This window comes from Mastomys coucha, unplaced genomic scaffold (assembly GCF_008632895.1).
Source record: "Mastomys coucha isolate ucsf_1 unplaced genomic scaffold, UCSF_Mcou_1 pScaffold23, whole genome shotgun sequence".
Lineage (NCBI taxonomy): Eukaryota > Metazoa > Chordata > Mammalia > Rodentia > Muridae > Mastomys > Mastomys coucha.
The window spans coordinates 27,694,631-27,707,501 of NW_022196906.1; positions in this window are offsets into that span (position 1 = coordinate 27,694,631).

The window sequence follows — 12,871 nt, forward strand, 5'->3', positions numbered from 1 at the left end:
TTTTGTTTGCTGTTGTTTTGGTTTTGGAGTCAGGGTTGCTCTGTGTGGCCCTGGCTGTCCTCAAACTAGCTTGGTAGACAAGGCTGGCCTTGAACTCAGAGATTCTCTTGCCTCTGCTTTCCTAGTGCTGGGAATAAAGGGGTGCATCATTATTACTTTGTTCTAGATACTAAGGTTGCATTGGTTTTTCAAGAACTGTCTCTTTCAAGAAGCCAATGATGATCACTGCAACTAGTCTGCCCAGATTAACTAAAGTTTGTGGTACTTCCTGATACTAAAGTCCTCACTGAGAGGCCAAACCTACTCCATCTTGGGACTAGACTCCATTTTAAAAGAAAAAGATAAAAAAGCCTGACAGTTTTACCTACAGCTGAACCCAATTAACAGAAAGGACCCCATGGGACCCCATGGATTGTCCTTGGCCCATATCCCAGAGTTACTCCCTAGCAACAGTCAGTCAAAGGTTAGTCTGATTGTTTCAGATATTCTTCAAGACTGTTTGTGATTGTTCATGGTCTTGCTTCAGAGTACCCACCTGCCAGCTTACAATAGTCATTCTACTAGATGCTTGCCAAATTAGACACCCCCCACACTTGCTCCGAGTTTCATATAAAACTCTGTCCCAGTGAGAGTTCCCAGTTGCTTCACCATACCATTCTGTGGGTTGGTGGCAAGTAAGCCCAAACTTGAGTTTATAATAAAGAGACCCTAATGGGATTACACTGGAAACTTTTCCTTGGTGATCTTTTGGGGTTCATGAATGCTTCCTGGCACCATGCTCACCACTTACCTATGTTCGATGTAAAAGACTTTCATTTCAAACAATGGAGTGAAGCCCTAGGGAGGAAGATGATACAGACATAAATAGAGCCAGAGGAGGTAGGCTGACCACTGTGATCGCAGAGCTTACTTAGTTAGTGACGGTATCTAGATGTAATTTCCTATTATAAAAAACACCCCTCCGAAAACAAAGGAGTGTCTCACACCCAGCACATAGTGGTGCTGAAGTAGCAACTGACCAAGTTCCTTTTTCTAGTTTATACTGGCATCCTCTGTATCTGTGAAAGATAGGCCTCAGCATCCTCCCTTGAGATGTTGAAACATGTAGGCGTTTAGTCCAAATATAAACAGATATGATCAATACATGCAACATGTATCACCCCAAGCCCTTAACATGCCAGATTACTTGAATTGCCTCATACAATGGAAATGCTGTATAGAGTTATTCTATGTCATTGCATTGGGAATAAGGAGAAGAGAAAGCTTGATTGAATCTGTAGAAGCAGGTGCAATAGATATTTAGAGCTAACTCGACCCTTCAGTTGCAAACTATTGGCTAAAGGATTAAATCAAAACTCCTTTCAACTGCAAGGCAGGCTCTATGTGTGGTCAGTATGTCACAAGACTTCCTGCCTTGCACTTCATATTTCAGTAATAGTGAAAATTTTGCATACCTGTCGTTTACCATTTATCTCAGGTTGTATCATCTTACACTAGTTCCCTTGGGAAAGAGCCCACTCGTCATCCTTCTTGGTCAGGATAACTTTTATTTCAGACTTCACCGAGAAATTGTCCCTCTGTTATCTCTCTCCACCTCCAGAATAAGATACTCTTGGTGCTTTCCAGTTATCCACAGAGCATCCTTGTCTTTGGTCATACAACAAGCTAGGCAATTGGTACATCAAAAGTGGGGCCTATGGTTGTCAGCACTCAACATAGCACTAATACATATTCTCTAAGGGTTGTTACGTAGAGAAGTTTGGGTAACTTAAAATTTCCAGACCTATTTTATAGAAATAACAAAGGGGGTAGTACTGCTGAAATTATCCAGAGTGAGCTAGAGGTTAAAGAAGATATCCCATCGTGGTTTACCAATTTCTGTAGTCAGAACTCCATGATTTCATAAATAATCTGTTATAAAACATATAATACATGTATTTCTTAGTGTGACTGTCATTATCAGTGTGAGAATTTTAATTCTAGAGTTTAAGTGATTAGATTTGAAGTGATAATCTATGGTAACCCTATTGTAATATCCGAAGTTAAACAAGACTAGAGCAAGTCTTCTTGTAGTTAAGAGCTCCAGTACAGAGCAATTTATCAAAACCCTCCATGCTAGATTTCATTGTGTACTTTCTAACTGTGGGGTTGCTTGCTGAGTCCTGATTTGGCTTTGAAATCAAGATACAGTTTGGGAACTTGGTGTGCTCTTTTATCCATCATTGTTCCTCTGCTGCAGTTAGGTGCTTCAATTTTTTTTTTTAAATATATATGGACTCTTCTGCAGAGCTGCAATCTATACCATTTCTGACTCAGGAATCATCCAGGCATAATATATACAGAACAAAGTTTTGATACTTCTGGAATTTTCAGTCATATTATTTTTTCACAAAGATTCCAAACATTTTTCTTAACTTATCTTCTGAAAGAAATATCTACTTACAAGACAATTGGTGCCAGACACTGCACTCAGGACTTTATAATACATCATGTACACAATTGCATATTCTTCACAATCCTGTACTGAGTGCTACATTCAGAAGTACACAGTAAGCAGAGGGTATAGTCCAGCTTGCTTCTCATAACTAAGAGGTGTTCACTCACAGAAGGCAGTGAGATAAAGAGAGGCAGAAAACACCCACGGCATTTGGTGCTGGTAGGTAACAGCACCTTAACATAACTACACAAAGATGAACACAGGGAATCGTGGAAGGCACAGGGCTACCCATGTCCTTTATTTGGTTTGTCATTATCAACTTCTGCATCCTGAAGTGTGGTACATTTTGACTTGGACTCAAGAGTTTTTACCTTTCTTGTCAACGTTTTCGATTTAGTTACCTTTACTGTTTTTCCTCTTAGAAACATATATTTACTTTTATATTTATTAGCACTTTACCTGTTTAGATTGCTGATATCTCTCTACCTGTCTGGTAATCAAATGTATATAGTTTGTGTCATCTGAAGCTGATTCCATGTTTCTTTAGCCTTGCTAATTTTCAGAGCAGAATTTTTCACAATCTTGGGAATCCATTTGGACATCTTAGCTGAGACGCCTGCATCACCTCTATTGCAGGCATAAAGTAAAGATTATTTTCAGTTTGGCACGGAATCATGAGATCACCAGACTGTTTTACACAATGTGATGATGGCCACTGGATTAATGCTTGCCCCACTTGCAATGGGAGTCGGGCCCTGTTTCGTTCAAAGCTACTCAGCATACTCAGTTCTTCCTTCATTTCTTCCTTATTCCCCAAGGCACACAGTACCTGCACAAAGCTTTGCTCCCAGGCTTGCTTATTTCAATGGTCTCAAATCCCACCTGCAGGCAATCAGGATTCAGCACTTAGGTGAATATGCAGAACTTGCAGCACACTGAGCCTCCTGGGCAAGGGAACACCTGGATGGAATGGCAATGTTTTACTTGCCTCCCAGAACAGCACATGAGCAGTTGCAGCAATTACCATGTCCTGTGGGTAGGGATGACTCCTGCCTTGCCAGTTTGAATGGACTAATGGAACATGGGATCCAGGAGGGAGTAAGATATCTCTATCATAAACTGAACCGTTTTGCTGTTTTGAACTGTTGCCAGTTTTTATAACAATTTCCATCTTAAGCTGGCTCAATACATATTTAATGAATTCTTCTATAAAACCTTTAACAGCCCTCAATTCATTTCAAGTGGCAAATGACTCAGCAGTTTGCAATGATGAGCTGGATGCTGCCTCTGTATTCATTACTTAAGAAGAAAAAGTGATTTTGTTGTTGTTTGGTTTGGTTTTAATGATCTCTCCTACACAGGGATTTTTTTCCCTCCTGTTGACATTCATACAATATAAAAACAGTTCAGTCTGCAGATCCTTTCTCCCGGGGATGTGGTTAAACAGGAGGAAAACCATGAGTTTTCTATAACCAAGAGTTGGTATGTATACATTTACAATTTCATGTTAGCTGAGTTTTATGTCATCGCTAGTCATCTAGCCTTAAAGATGTCTATGCTGTGCATCACTTCCAAACCATCCAGCAAGCCTGTTGATATTTCCTTTCTTGCTACAGAAAATACAAAGGTAACTAGGTGAGAGTTCTATTTTGAGAAGCTTTCATACAGTGGGAGTACCAACGAGCAGACTCATCTGATCTGAGAAATGGCTGGTACCACATGCATCCTGAGATGCTACATAAAAATCTGAACACCCTGAGAGCTTGAGAGCAAGAAGGCCCTCTTCCACTGCAATGCCTAATAGGGGCCATGCTAAGGCAGGGCCCCATGCTCTGCATCCTATCACATATGCATGTGTAAACAGAGTAAGCCTGCCTCAAACTCTTCATCCTCTCTCCAGCCTCATTTCTGTTGTTACCCTTTTCTCCAATTGGCTCCTGACCACTAGTCAAGAATGTCTAGCTTGGAGTCCTTGTATTTGCTATTGCTGCTAGCTGAAATGTTTTCTTTTTCCACAACCTCATGACTATTTCATCAACTTTTCTTGGCTTAAATTTTACCTCATCAGTGACTCATTTGAAATAATCTTCTCTAATGGGTCAGTAAGATGGTTTAGCAGAAAAGTTGTTTGAGGCACAAGCCTGGAAACCTGAGTTTGGTCTTGGAACCCATAAAAAGTTAGAAGTGGAGAAGTGTCTCCAAGAGTTGTGTGACATCCACATGTGAGCTAGGATACCTGTGCCTATAGACATCCATTATGTACACACACACACACACACACACACACACACACACACACACACACACACATCTATATATAACATCAAATAAAATAAAAAAATAAAAATTCTTATAAATCTGCATTGTAGAATATAATTACAATTTCAGCACTGAGAAACTGGGACAAGAGAATTTCAAGTTTGATGTCAGGTATGCCAAAAAAATAAGACTTTGTTTCAAAACAAACGAAAGCATCCCAGTATCCCTTCTCTTCATCTCTGGTTTTGTTTGTTGTTTTTGTTTTCTTTTAATGTAGAGCTCAACACATTCTGACTTCTTATAGATATTTTCTTCATTATTTGATATTAATGGCCATGCCTACTCAAATATTACATAAAATTCACAGTGCCCATTTGATTGCTGCATATGCGTTGCGAACATAGCATGGACTAAAACACAACTGACTTCTGGTTTGCATCATCTTGAGTCTATAGACTCCTATCTATCACACCAATCTGTACTAGCACTCATCATACACTCTACCATGTGTTATGTGACTGAATAAGTGAATGGAATAAACTTCTATATGCAGATGTGTTTTTGTGCCACACAAACCACATGAAGCACCAAGGTTCCCAATATATATGGAAGGTGAAATAGGGAATCCCTAGTCCAACATGAAGCTGGACTATCAACCAATTGTGCATCTTTACAACACAAAGAGCTCTGCAACCCATCTGGTGTTCTACTTCCAGAACCATAGCACTATTGGAACCCATCCTCTCCAATCTGCCTGAGATCCACCTAAAAGACTTTCTCCTATGAAACCTAGCACTGTTATCACAGTTCATTTGATAAATGTAATTTTTATATTAAATTTATGTGTGTGTTCCATTTGAAACATTTCCAAATCCAACCGTCCCATGCCAAATAAGTAAGTCAAACAGGGTAGTTGGTGGCAGACACATGTTGTAATCAAAATCCTCTGGACTGGAAGCACCTTCCAAGGGCAGAGGAATTGTGTGCATCTTTTCTTATCCTTCTTACTGCCATTCCTTGTTTTGAGAGTAAGTCATCCCTTGTCTTCACAGGTCACAAAAAAATATTGATAAACTAAATGACATCATGTCTATCTTGCATATACATCTCCAAGTTTTATATATAAAGGGAAAAGGGTATTTCTGTTGGAAATTACAAAAAATTACAAAAGAGAAAAGGAAAATTGTACTTGGTAATGAATTTCTTGTCTTCCTTATTACTGTTCTTTACTTGATGAAACAATTAAAAGACAATTCCAAAGGATGACAGTAAGAAATATTCAGTTCTCTTTGAAAGCCTATTCTTAGGTGTTCTGCATATGAAAAGCCATGTTTTCACCAATGTGGAATCACAAATTTCTTAGTTTAAGGAATCACCCAATAGGGGGCATTTAGTGTCTAGCAAACTGTATTCCACATGTGTCTTTGCCTTATGAGACAAGGTCCAGTGAGAAATCTGGCCTGTCAGTGATGGCTCTCTTTCTAAGTTCCTCTTCATTCCATGCTATCCAGAAGGCAATTCTATTATGATATCTTAAACATTTTTTTCTGGAACAACTCTTTCTACTTCTGCTGAAGGCCTGGGCATATCCAGAACCCATGCCCTTCCTCACTCAACAAAGGCAAAGCTTGTTTTCTAAGACATTTTCGTCTGCCCCCTAGCATCAGAACCTCCAAATCACCATTGCCCCTTTACAAAACTTGCCAGATCCACCAAGTGTTTCAGTCTCAAGGATCCCAGAGATAGATGCCTGGATTCATGCCAGAGATGCAACAGGTGCTTCTGGCCACAGAGTTCAGGGAAAGAATGATGGCACAGTGTCCCCACTAGAACCAACTGCAGTAGATATCTGCGACCTTGTTCAGAATCATACTTACAGAGCTTCTCTCCCTAATAGGGATGAAAGGCACATTTGCCATTGCCTTGATTGTAGTTAAAATCAGGTATAATAAAAAAAAAAAATTGAACAGTCCCTGGTTCCTGCATAGGACTTTGCTTAATGCCAACTGGTTTCCTAGCTTCTCTAAAGCTGCTCAATCAGATGGAGGCACAGTCGAGTTCCCTCTACAACATTCTGTAGCAGAAAGCTTCTCTTTCACACCACAGCCCACATCTTTACGGCAGTACACCAGACCCTGTACACTAGAGTGCACAAAGCTCTCAGAGTTTAGCCCCAACCTCCTCCCTTAGTGAATACATCCTTGCTTCCCTCTCCAAGGAAACTTCTGGATTTCTCTTTCTGCGCTTCAACTGTAATTCATAGAGACATCTAAGATAAAGGCAGCTTTTTTAATTTTCTTTTTTCTTTCCATTGTCTTTGTTATTTGCTAAATTTCCTAAGAAGAGGATGGTATTTTTGAACTTTGGATTTCTGAAGCTCGCAGGAATGGCTGACAGAACATACATTTAAAAATCTTCATTGACTGAGATAATGGATAATTTTTTTAGGAACCTGCTATTCAGGAAAAATCATCGAAATCCTTCTATTTCTTCAAAACCAATGAGTGGTAGGTGAATGTTCTAGATTAAATTAGGTGCTAAAATGTAAGACTTTGACAGCAAAGTAATAATAGACAGTAACTTAGGCCCTCTGAGAGGATGCAGGGCTTCTGAGAAGATATGGGGCTTCTGAGAGAATGCAGGGCTTCTGAGAGGATGTGGGGCTTCTGCTTACTTTCAAGCTTAGAAACTTTATTCCTTGGCTCTTGGAGCAATTAAGAAGTTGGAGAGCTGTGCAAAATCCAGTCCCTGTTAAGTCCCACATCTCCTTATGTCACCTGAAAACATAAAGAATCAACAGATGGTTGGGCTTTATATTTATAGACTGAAATGATAGGGGAAAAAAGATTAAAATTTTACAACTGGCTCCTGAACCTAGAGGATAAAAACCTCTTTGCTGCTTTACAGAGAACACCCTGAAGGAGAATGGAGGTGAGCCACCATCAGCAACAAAGAGACGGTCTGTTGCTTAGTGTAGTCAGTGTGACATAAGCTAGAGTCATTGGTGATATGGTCATCTCTGCTCAGGGAGAATTATGTTAACTATATTAATTGTGGTGGGAAACTCCACTCACTGTGACCTAAACTAATCCCTGGACAGGGGATCCTGGATAGTGGGAGAGTGGATTAGTGAGCTGAGCATTTATTGTTCTCACCTTCTGACTATAGATGATGTAACCAACCAATTCCCTGTATCTCAACTTCTCTACCATGATAGTAGAGCTAAAACAAATCTTTCTTTTTTCCTGAGTTACTTTTGATGGATTGTTTTATCACAGTAACAAAAGAAACTAAGACAGTGAGTGAATTCACTTTCTCGAGAGTAAGCAATGTTCTACCTATGGTTTTAGTAATAATTATAGAACTCTAATCAGTTGTTGGTCATTGGTTAAGCAATTTGATCTGTGCTTAAGATAGCATGGACATTACTACCTGCTGACCACATAGTCACTTAGAGAAGCCTGCTGACTGCATGGGCCATAAAAAGCAACATAATGACTTGTGTTGTCAAGTACTTTATCGTTCAAAGATGGTTATGGTTTATAATTCATGTGAGTATTTAAAAGTAGCACCCTCAGACAATTTCTTTTTAACAACGGAAATTAAGAATGGACCATTCTTGTTAATATTCTGGGTACGTGTACTTTGCTTAATTCATTAAACACTTCTATTAAGCCAAGATAGAAGCCCAATATTTCTATCAATGAGAACAGGCCATTTCAGTATGCAAACAAGACATACATTTTCTCCTTTGGTGCCTGAGGAACAATTGATCTGAAGTGGATAGTGATAGAAAATGCCACAGGCAATACACAGAAGGAAGAAATTTATGTGTTTTCAATGATTACCTTTGAAACACCAGAGTAAGGCAGATGGAAAAGTTGTCCTTGGTTTTTATAAAATTTTCTGTCTTTGGGAAGTGGATGAAATACAAAATGCCTATCAATAGCCTTCTTTTCTCTCACTGAACTATGAGCTTCATAAACATAGTAGGTCCCCCATATATCCTTAATCTTTTACCAAAGAAGTATCATTAAAGTCAGTAGATTTTTCAACATTTTGTACTTGCTCTTGATAAGAAAGAAGAACAAGATACTGAGGAGCACATCATGTTGAATAGGAACATGGCACATTCAAGAAACTGTCGGAAAGCCAGAACATGTTTGGCTGAACAAACACAATTATGAGTTGTCATAGTGTGGGTGTTTTTCTTGGATTACCAGGCACTTAAAAGGCTACTTTCTGACTGGGAGCAATGAAAAGAAAAGTTCATTACAACTCATTAAATATGAATATAATTCTAAAGCAATTTCCATTTGTTAAAGTGTAGATACTGCACACATCTTGGAGAATTTTATTATAAATTCATGCTAATCCCATGAGTAATGGTAGAGAGTCCCAATCTCTTTCCTAATAAAAAGTAGCATGAATCTGAAACCAGTACTTTCTTATTAAATGAAATATTTAAAAGATGTCATCTTGTTTCTCATGGTCATGTCCTGATTATGTCAGGTCAAATTAGTAAAGTATATAGATCAGAGTAAACAAAAGTGACAGATAAATGAAACACATGGGGACAATCCTATGAAACCTATCTATGAGTCTGGAGGAGGTGGCAACCTTACCATCTGGGTAGTCAAAAGGAGGAGGCAGTCTTCCAATGGTACTATGCCTCTCACACACAATCTTCTTTCCTATTCTACATATTTAATACTTTCACCCCAAGTCTACAAATTGCTACTTAAAGACCAATGGAAGAATATGAAACACTCTGGAACCTTCTTCCATCTGCCTTTTCTTGCACTACTCAGTCTACTTGTAACCCTACCTTTTATGCATGTGGATTTTCTTCAGGGAGTATAGGAAGAAATACATCAGGTACTATCTCTAATCACAGGTATCACAGGTAATGAATGTCCTCAAGTTTTGATGTGTAGATCGCATTTTCCCCAGTTACCACTGCAGACTACTGTAGACTATTTGGAAGCTGCTATACATTGTGATAAGTATTTGAGGTGTCACTGAGTGCAGCACAAAGTAAGCCTCTGACCTGGAGAACTTGGAACCCAGTGAAGGAGAAAGGCAGACGTTTAGGCAGTTAGAGAACAGTGTAAATTCCTTGGTAAAGAAATGTAAGTGCTATAGGACCATACTGAAAGGAGTCTGAACTATCTTATGGAGGTAAGGTAGGATTGCTGGAAAATGGGTATTGAGAACATGGAGGATAAGCAAGGCAAAGCTACAAGACAGGGAATCTTCGTGTCATCATTGGTAGTGTAAGTGTGAGCAAGGCAAGGGACCATGAGACAGTAAAACCAATCAACAAATATAAAATCATAAAATAAAATAAGAAAAAGATTAAGGTAAAATATGGCTATTCCACTGGCAAGAAATTGTCCTGGTTGAGTACAAGTAGGATTTGGAGGTAATGGGGACACATCTTTTAAACAAAGGTTAAATTACATATTGTCCCTGAAGTACTGCGAACAGATGATCATTGGAATGTAAGAGAAATCACTGTGGATGCAGTGTGAAATGGATTATACGGGAAGTACCCCAGAGGTAAGAGGATTGGATTGTTATAGTAAATATGAATATAGTGTAGGAAGAGTATAAAGTTATTGATAAATTAATGTCTATTGTAACTGTTTTAAGTATTATGTACTGACTCCTTCAATTTCAACCTAGTTAGTCTTAGCACAGAATCTATGCCCTTAATAGTCACTAACTAATCACTCTGGCTTGAATCTGGTTTGAACTCTGTCACTCAAAGTGTTATGTACTGAAAACTTAGCTCAGTGATTTTGAAAATGTAGTAGAACCATGTAGGGCTGGCATCTATAGGAGAATAATTAGTTAATGGTTCTTTGTAGCTGACTGAATCTCGCAAGAGTAAAGTAATTTCATAGGAATAGCTTAGCATAAAGTAATTCTTTCTCATGTGCTTAGTCTCTTCTCATGCACACATTTTTTAAAATTTCTATTCCCTGCTATTTTGTGAATTGTCCAAAGTTAGGGGTAAAAGAAAACTCACCAGAATGTTGGTGTCAAAACCTTTAGACGATCCAGATATAAGAATCAAGAACCAAATAGGCTTCTTTCCTTACAAAATCCCTATCCCCTGGTATTTTGCATTGCAACACAAGACAGACTAATATGCATGCTACAGTTGAGATTTGGAATGTCTCCCATAAACCCATATTCTAAAGAGTTTGAGGAAATTATAGAATTATTAAGTAATGTGGCCAAATACAAGGCCTTTAGGTCATTAGGGCATAACTACAAATGGATTGTAGAAGTTCAGACTCCTTTTGTTTCATAGTCATGAGGTAAAACATTACTGACTAGTCCCGCTTGGGTTCAAGAATCATGGAATAAGAGTTAAAATCTGTGAGCTAAAACCCCTTTCTTTGTGGAAAATCATTTGTTATAATTCCAAAAATCCGGACTGTTGCTGTAATTATGGGGCTTGATCCTGAGAAATATCAATGGGAACAAATGATAAATCAAAAGTTAGGTTCTGGAGAGCAATCCAGTTTTTGGTCAGAGCTAATTCTTTGAGGGTTTGGACTGTATCTACCCAGATCTTCAGCCTGTATGCAGGCTAAACAAGTCAAGATAAGAGAAAGGGTCAAAATAAAAGATTACCTCATAGTAGGTTACACACACACACACACACACACACACACACACATACAGAGAGAGAGGTGGGGAGGGACAGGGAGAGGGAGAGGGAGAGAAAAAAAACAGGAGAGAGAGAGAAAAAAAGGAGAGAAGAGAAAACAGGAGAGAGAGAACAGGAGAGAAGTAAGTAGGTAGTTAACACAAATCCAATATCCAGGAACTAAGAATTCTTAGGAACTAAAGAAATAGAGCCATGCAAGGAAGAGAACAGATGTGAAGTAACAAATCAAGACAGACTTCACTATTGGAGAGACAGGTTTTTGCCTCAGGCCTGGTGCTTATTTTATAGTTCTTGTTGATTTCAAAACCAGAGTCATTGTGACTTCTGAGCCTTGCCTTGCTGAAGCAGGGAGGAAGGAACAGGGGACTAGGCAATTGGGAACCTGTGGTCAAGTTGATGTCTGCCAGAAGATGGCAATGGTAGCTGATAGGAAGACCATCCTAAGTCAAACCTGAAGGGTAAATCATAAATACCTGTTAACAAGAGCAGAAACTTAATGGTGATTTATTGTATGAATAGATGAAGGAGCAAAGTGCCCATTAGTTACACTTAGTTATCAATGGCTAAAAGAAAGGGTTGGAGACTCATATGTTTAATTATCTTTCCTAATAGTAAAAGATAATGGACATCCTTTTTAGTGATAAAGCCATTATCAAACATAAGCCCCCAAATTCTTGATCATTTTATCAATACTACATTGTCATGGAAAAATGACTAGAATTTAGTAAAGTAACTTAATTCAGTTTATTTTCAATTCAGATCTGGAGAACATTTCATTCTGCAAAGTAAAGCGAGTGCTTTAATGAGCTGAGCAGAGGGCGGTTTCTAGGCAGAAAGTGTATGCAAAAGAAAAAACAAAGACAAAACATGTAGTCACTTCTGTCATAAAGGCAGAAGAAAAGAATGAAAAATAACCAATTTGTTATGAGGCATCTTAAAAATAATATTTATTTTCTTAACTAGTACTTAAGAACATAACTATAAGTGCTAATAGGGTAATGTGAAGTTTGGATACATGCATACATTTATATATTATTTAAATCAGGTTTAAATGATCATTTCTTCATAATAAAACTTTCAAAATAATACTTCATCCTTACCAGCTGCTTTTGAAGTACTGGAAGCTTCTTTGTACACTGCCATGGGAGAAAAGTAATCGGCAATCTTAACCAGCTGTGAACCTTGAGAGTTATAATAATAACTAGTTAGCAAAGATATACTTATTTTTCCAAGAGTAGCTGGAGTGCTATTAGAGTACCAAGCCAATTTCTGATTGGATTTAAAGCTCACAAGCTGAAATTCATGCTTGGTACCATTAATTGGGCCAAAAACCTGTGAATGGCTAGGTCTTATGCCCTAGGGGATACCTACTCCAATTATTTGACTAAATGGACATAGTATTAAACCTTTTCCACAAGTTTAAAAAATCTTCATAAGATACAAACTCTGTTTTATCCTATACTATCAGATTAGTGCAATCTCTCAACCCT